Here is a 7842-nt window from a genome sequence, read left to right as displayed (position 1 = left end):
TCCCTCTGTTACTCCTTTAACATATTTAACATAAAAGTGATACTAATGTTAGTACTTTGACTTCCCAACTTATAATTCTATCACCAACCACTCATAGGAATCAATTCCTTATTTGTCGTTCTCGACTAGTCCCGACTAGTCTATTAGTTAGCTAGAAGTTAACGAAATTTGGGCAGCACCTCCTCTATAACTTTAATATCCCCGAGATTCCAAATTGGCCACGGTGTCAACAAACACACTAATAAAAACAACCATCAGAATATATACAATGAACTCAACTCAATATTACAAAATACAACCCCAAACAACTCGTTAAAAACTACGATATCAAAATAGGGTTTTTAGTCTCTTTTTCATAAAACCTTTAACTACGTGAAGTGGAGGGTCGTGTGGCTAAAAACAGAAGAAACCATGCCCTATTTAAACCATATTCAAGGACCTTAACACAAAACCACATGACCAGAAGCCACACGCCACAAACACAACACACTATTCGACTTCAATTTAGCTACGACGACTTCAATATAGATTGTTTCGAACGTTGGGCATCTCCACGGATTTTTTATACTTAAATCTATGTATAAGGTGTATAATACACTTTATATAAACCCAATAGTGTCCAAATTGAAAGGAGAAAGCTTACCTTACCCGAAATTGGCTAAAACTCGCCAAAACTCGCCTCGGAACTTCTCTAAATGTATTGAAATTGCGCAGACTGCTTGTTATCCATTTGGTACTATTACAAACCATATATTTATATTATTAATACCCTAATATCATAATGGTATACCCTAGATAATTAATTCACAGAAACAACTCGGAAAACCTACCTTTTTCCTTCCTTGGCCGCCACCCTTTTCTCTTAGCTTTAAGGTTCCTTTTCTTTTCTTTTGTGCTGAAGTGTTTTTGGATAAGAAATGACTTAATAGTCAAAAAAAAAAGTATATGTAGTCTGTCCTAGGAGGTTAGACCTGGCATCCCCATAGGGTGCCATGTGTCCAGCCCCTATTGGGCCACGTATCCATGTCATGCCCCCTAGGCTGCCATGTGTCTTTAGTAGGCCCCACCACCAAGTAGGTGGGTCACCTACTTGACCCCAAGAAGGTGTTTCACCTTCTTCCATGTGGAACCCTCCCATTCTACCATGTGGCGCCTTCTCTTGCTGCCACGTGTCATTCTCCCCTCTTCCGCATGGGTTCGTAATCTCATATTATTTTAAGAGCCTATGTAATCCGTGCTAAGTAATCTTAGTATGTAATTAAGTAGATAAAGTTTATAAGACTTCTAAATTAGTAGCTTATGCAGGTGAATCACGTCCTAAGACTCATTTCTTGGCCTCCAACTCTTTCCGGATTCTTATGACTCTATTTCCAACCTTCTCTACTGTGCGGTGTCGCATTCTTATTTCCTTAGGGTTGTTCGATGTGTGTGTATAGTAGGGGTATCATGGACACTTTCAAGAGGGCTAGGAACATGTTTCAAGGTTTAAAAGTGTGGGGTGTAACATCCTTCCCCCCTTTAGAACATTCATCCTCGAATGTTAACTCGGCTTATAGGGTTTTATGAGGATTTCAGGGGTTCTATATAATCGTCGTCTCCCAATTCAGTTAGGAGGTTATATTACCATTGGTATATAGCAAACAAGTATGGATATCTTCTCTCTATCTCCCTTTTGACTTCTCGAGTCATCCTCTTTCTGGTTTTTGTTTTGCCACAATATCTCGATGGAAGTCATGTCCTAATCCATGATCTCCTAATCTGTTGATCCAGGGTGGCGATAAGCAGCTCTTTGCAGGATAACTCCTTTATTATGTCGAATCTATCCATGGAGAATATTCTGGAAGAGTTTACTTATACCGTTATGGGACATTGGTGGGTAGAAGACTAGGGGTACTATTTTTAAACCAGATAGTAGGGCCACTTTGTAGGCAACTTTGCCTATTCTACACATGGTCTGGTAAAGACCAATATATCTCGGGCTTAACTTCTTCCTTCTTTCCAAACGTCATTACTCCTTCCATGGGTGACACCTTCAAAGACACCCAATCGCTCACTTAAATTTCCAAAGAGCGATGCTGATTGTCTGCATATAGCTTTTGTCAATTTTGAGCGGTTAATAACTTTCCCTGAATAGGCTTTACATTCTTTACCGCTTAGTTAACCACGTCTGGTCTTATTAGTCGTTCTTTACTAATATTAAACCAACCAATTGGCGACCTACACTATCTGCCATACAAAGTCTCAAATGGGGCCATCCGGATAGTAGAACGATAGTTAATATCATAAGTACTCTTGACAAATAGTAGGCAATTGTCCGAGCCACCTTTGGGGCCAACCGCATAGGCCCGCAACATATCGTCTACCACGTAGCTAATAGACCTAATCTGTCCATCAGTCTGAGGGTAAAGTAGTATACGAAGGCTTATCTGTCTTTTCCATTTCTTCGCGGACTGACCTTCGGTAGTTAATTATAACTGGGGCTCCTTCATCTGGGATAGTAGTTATGGGGACTCTGTAAGGTCCTACCCCCTTTATCCTATAATTTCACACCTTCTCGGCTGAGTAGGAAGCCTTTGATTGAAGGAGCATGGGCTAATACTGTTATTCTGTCGGTAACATTCCCTCTAGAGTCATCTATTCATGGAGTGCAAAGTGAGTCCTATAGCCAAGGTCATATTGTGGAATCTTTGACCTTGTGTATTACTTATTGCCTTCTTTAAATGACATCAATCGGTACCCTTACCTTTTGGGTTTTGCTTTTTGTCCCTCAGAGGTGGTTACCAAGTGGTGTCGAAATTCCCTTACCCATTGGCCCATATAGCCGTTCTATGGTTTGCCTGTCATTAACTGGTGCTACGTTGAAGAACTGTGGCATACAAGTGCGCCATCGGTTAGTAATCAGCTAATCCTGCTTGTGTTGCTCAAGCCCTTTTTGCAATTCCCTTAACGTAACTTATAATACTCTAGGTACATAATCTTATGTCGTTTCTCCGCCGCTAGTTCGGATTCTTCCATCTCGTGCGATCATACTAGTACTGACGCACTAAGGTCCATCATAATTTCGAAGTTAAGCGTGCTTGGGCAGGAGTAATACTGGGATGGGTGACCTCCCTGGGAAGTCTTCGTGTCGCATTTAGTTGCAATCCTTGCAATAATGTGCGAGGCACTCAACTTAGTCCAAGATTTACCTTAGCGTCATCTTACTAGTCTTCATATTTCACCCAACCCTTTTTCCTGTTATCTTGCAACTGGTATAGGGGTAGATCTTTAGTTCCACCATGACCATGTCCCTTTTTGGTCATTTGATTTAACTTCTCCTATTGTATTCACCCCTTTCCATAAACACCCATTTATTAGGGTCTCTGCTAATGGTTTCACGTACGGTCTTAGATATCATGGTTTCTATCCATTATGGCTGGCTTTTAGATCTGTCTAGCTCGTTCCAGCATAGGATTTCCTTTGAAGTTTTAAGTGTTCACATTAACACGTTGTAGTGTCGGTTGGTTTTACCTCATACTTGTATGTCTCATATCCACTTTCCCCCTTTAAGGTGTAGCCATGCCATTATCTGTTTATTTTCAGCCTTCCAAAGGCATATAAGTCGTTTCTAACATATCTAGTATACTGCATCTTACCTATACCTTAAATTACCTACGTGTGAGACTTTAACACAATTAGAAGGTGCTTATCATCATTTCAAATTTTGTCATAATACTATTTTAATCCCAAAGGGATACCACTTATTCTCCTAATAACTTCGTAGTGCAGCGGTTGTTCTACAACCCTACATTCTTTATCATTGGTTATGCATCTGTCGTAACATCCTTTGCGACCAACTCTGTAGCCATTATTTGGGCTTTTGGTCTAGCATGATGTCATTATCCTCCATAGCGTCTCTTGCGTTATTCGATATCCTTTTATTGTTATGCCCTTTTCTTTTTATACACACTCACCTTCTAGCGCTATGTCATTTAAGGTCTTTTTAAAACTTCTTAACACTACCTTACATAGACTTCTGACTTCTATCCAATTATTGATGACTTCCAGATCTTCCTAACTTGGTTCAGCAAGGGATCTTATTGAAGTTTAAGCTTCCATCTAAAATATGTTGCCTTATCAATTGCCTTCATCTTACCCTTGCAGTTTTCTCATTGACTTTCCCCATTTAGAGGGTACTTATACCTTTATTTGCTGATACCTTATTCTACATCTCTATGTCCAGTCTCAAATCTGTCCGATCTCTTTCCCCAATCTGCCTAGTACTGTATCCTATCCCCATTTCTCTACATATTTTATAACCTGATTATCCATGTACGAAACCTTGGCTAAATCATAAGGCGACAGTAGCCTTCCCATACATAAGGTGATATCTCATCTACTAATCGGTACTTGAATAATATGATCCAGGAAACAACTCATCCAAGGCCACATTCTACTTATCTTTAGGAAAGGTTATTGCACACTTGTAGTCATTCCATTTTTTAACTAGGCAACACTTGTATTCCAGCGATGATTTTCCAAGGTTCTCTCAGAATAATAGTTTTATCCCAACCTATATCCTTTGTTTCTTGGGGTGAACGTAAGTTGCACCATCTATTTCTTAAGTTCTTCATCTTTGTCTCTGAAGAGTTCCATTATTTTTGGGGCGACGTTATGCACACGTATCATTCCTTTATACCTTATGCCTCTTGCCCTTACTGTATACCTAACACAGGCTTTTGACTAAGTTAACACATACCAAGTGCGCCTTACAAATGGTTCTACATTATCCCCGCCTTCTTGTACTATACCTTTAAACTCATAATTCCGTACCTCCCTTTTAGTTCATACTCATATTCAATTAATAACATCTCTCTAGGGTGCTTCTGTTAGCATTTCATTTTCTAATTAGTTGGTGGAGAACTAATAAATTATTATCATAGAGCGCTTTCCAACCACCGTTAGAAGAAAACTAGGATCCCTTAAACATCACAATACTTCTTAACACTTGACCCACATGGTCTTTTTCTAAGTTTATCCTCGCGTTATGAACAACTTATCTAACTTTCAACTAATAGTTGGGGGCTTGGTACTTTTTAAGAAAAGTGAAACTCAATTGCTGGACATCTTACCCTTCAACCTAAGCTTTTTTTTCTCTTCCTTTTGGTCCTACAGCACAAATATGGCTAGAGGTACTGTAGTCTGAACTTTACTTCTCAGATAGGCTTTTGTTTCTCTGAAATAAAATTCTCCAAGTAGAAATGGTGCCCCTTATCGACGACATGAAGGGTACCTCTTACAACTTTAGTTAAACATAATAGGGGTACTCAATATCAACTTTCAAGGCATACTAAGAGTCTATGTTTAATTCCCTTTTCTTGTTCAGAGAAAATTTCGGCAGAGTTTCCTCTATATTCCTTACTATTCCAAAACCTGCACGAAGAAAATACCAAAAATGCCTCACAGGCCCATCATATATATATATATATATATATATATATATATATTCATATGATCTCATAGCCACACAGGGCTTCCAATATCATCTCATACCGCAGCCACACAGGGATTTCAATATCGACAATAATATAGAAATAATGGACTTACCTTGTATATCCAACTTCGAACTGCATCTGTTGCGCTTTCCTATCTATTTTTCCCTTCAGTTTTTGACTTTACATTTTCAATTTTACTTCAATACCTTACCCAAAAGATATCTTTCATGCCTTTACTTACATGCATGCTTCGTAACTTCCCATGTCGTCAATTACTTCCTTCTATTGATGTCATCCTTCTAATAAAAGCCAAGGTTAGTATAAAAAGGTTTCTTATGACTCAGATCTATAGCATGATCTCAGATATGAAAGAAAGGTAATATCCTAAATGTCCTGTAGCTTCCTGTTTATAGATGTGGCGCGCAACACATCGATAATCAAGACTCTACTAGACACGGTCTGCAGACAATCCAAGAATGAACTGCTCTGATACCACTTCTGTCATGACCCAACCTCGTAGGCCGCGATTAGGGTCCGATCTGAACCCCCATATACGTTTCTATCAATTGTGGTCAAGTTGAATCGTAAGTAACATAATATCATACAACAGAACCCTATTGGGTGATAATATTTCCATAAAATGGTAGTCTCTTTCATTTGTATCACATCATGAAAGGGAAAGCAAGCCGACGAGGCTGCCATAACATAATAACATATATCATATATCATGTAGACCCAGATGAACCAAACTAACATACACAACCCATATATACATGTCTGCAGACCTCTAAATATATTAATGACAACATATGGCGGGACAGGGCCCCCGCCGTACCCCTGAATAGATAAAACAATTTTATACATTGGTCGGCAGTACCAAAAACTAGACTCCGATACAATGGAGCCTCTTCCAGCTGAGCTGAGTAGTCGAACTCAATGAAGTCATCAAGCGAACCATCACTTGGAGATCAGGGTAGGAAGTATCTGACATACACCCTCTAAATATCACTAAGGACTAAGTAAAAAGGAATCTTGAAAATGTTAGACATATACCAGTGTGAAATATCTTATAGAAGTCCGAGAATTAAGTATCTCAGAGTCTTTAGAAAAAAAAAGGGCTTCATCTAATCAATCGCTATACAGACACAGAAAAGACTCGAGGAATAGGAGTTTAACTACTTTAAGGGTCTTAACATCTAGAAGTGATCAAGAGTCCTGAAGTCATATTCAAAACCCAAGAGTGAAGTTGTACAAAAGCTTACATCATCCATAGTCTACATCTAAGACATGCCAAAAGAAAGAAGAGATAGTTTTACATATGTCACGACCCAACCCCATAGGCCGCGACTGGGGTCCGACCTGGACCCCCGTATACCTACCTATCCGTTATAGTCATACTGAACTACGAACAAGGGGATACTTCTCGCAAAAACCCCAATGAGTTAAAACTTTTTCATGTTCCTGTAGCCTCTTCCATTCGTATTATATCATGAAAGGGCACGCGCCGATGAGACTGCCATAACATAAAAACATTTACAACATGCCGTATAGGCACATTCGAAACAAACTTATAAATAACTATCCATATATCTACAGACCTCTAGGAATAGTAACAGGAAGATATGGCGGGACAGGGCCCCCGCCGTACCCCTGAATGTACAAATATATACATTAAGTGACCAGTATCAAAAATTAGGCTCCAAAACAGTGAAGCACTTCCGACATAGCTGAGAGGAACTCCTAAGCTGACGGATCTTCAGAATGAACATCTGTACCTACGGGCATGAAACGCAGCCCCCCGAGACAAGGGGGGTCAGTACGATATATATATTGAGTATGTAAAGCATAACACATCATAACTGAGGCCATAACTGAAATAGGGATGCAAGGGACAAGTATAAAAACTTAACGAATTATTGTACATGCACCTTAGGACACGTAAATCATACACATCATCATATGTTGTGCCTGGCCCTCTAGTGAACTCGGTGTCATAAGTATTTTCTCATATTCACATGTCATCATATTATCATGTATTTTATTTCATCATATCATCGTATACGGTATCATATCATCGTATACGGTATCATATTATTGTATATGGTATCATATCATCGTATACGGTATAATCTTATCCTATATGTCATCGTATTACATCTGGTTCACTATAGGACTCGGGATCGCAACTGTATCACTCTAATCTCATATGCATGCCTACATAAAGTATCCGGCCCCTTTAGTGAGGGACTCGGTGAATGGAGTAGTGTACGTCTATAGCGCACCATCATAATATACATACTGTACCTGGACCTCTAATAAGGGACTCGGTGTTCCTTCCTTATTTCGCCACATATACTATCATATTACA

At 39.3% G+C, this 7842-nt stretch overlaps 1 pseudogene; it reads left to right on the top strand.

Annotated features, from left to right (window-relative positions):
• Positions 1 to 3016: 3016 nt before the first annotated feature.
• Positions 3017 to 3136, top strand: LOC129883889 (5S ribosomal RNA; annotated as a pseudogene).
• Positions 3137 to 7842: the final 4706 nt, after the last annotated feature.

The sequence above is a fragment of the Solanum dulcamara genome, chromosome 3 (genome assembly GCF_947179165.1).
Source record: "Solanum dulcamara chromosome 3, daSolDulc1.2, whole genome shotgun sequence".
NCBI lineage: Eukaryota > Viridiplantae > Streptophyta > Magnoliopsida > Solanales > Solanaceae > Solanum > Solanum dulcamara.
Note: the sequence above shows the minus strand (reverse complement) of the source record. Positions and strands in the feature narration are given on the sequence as shown.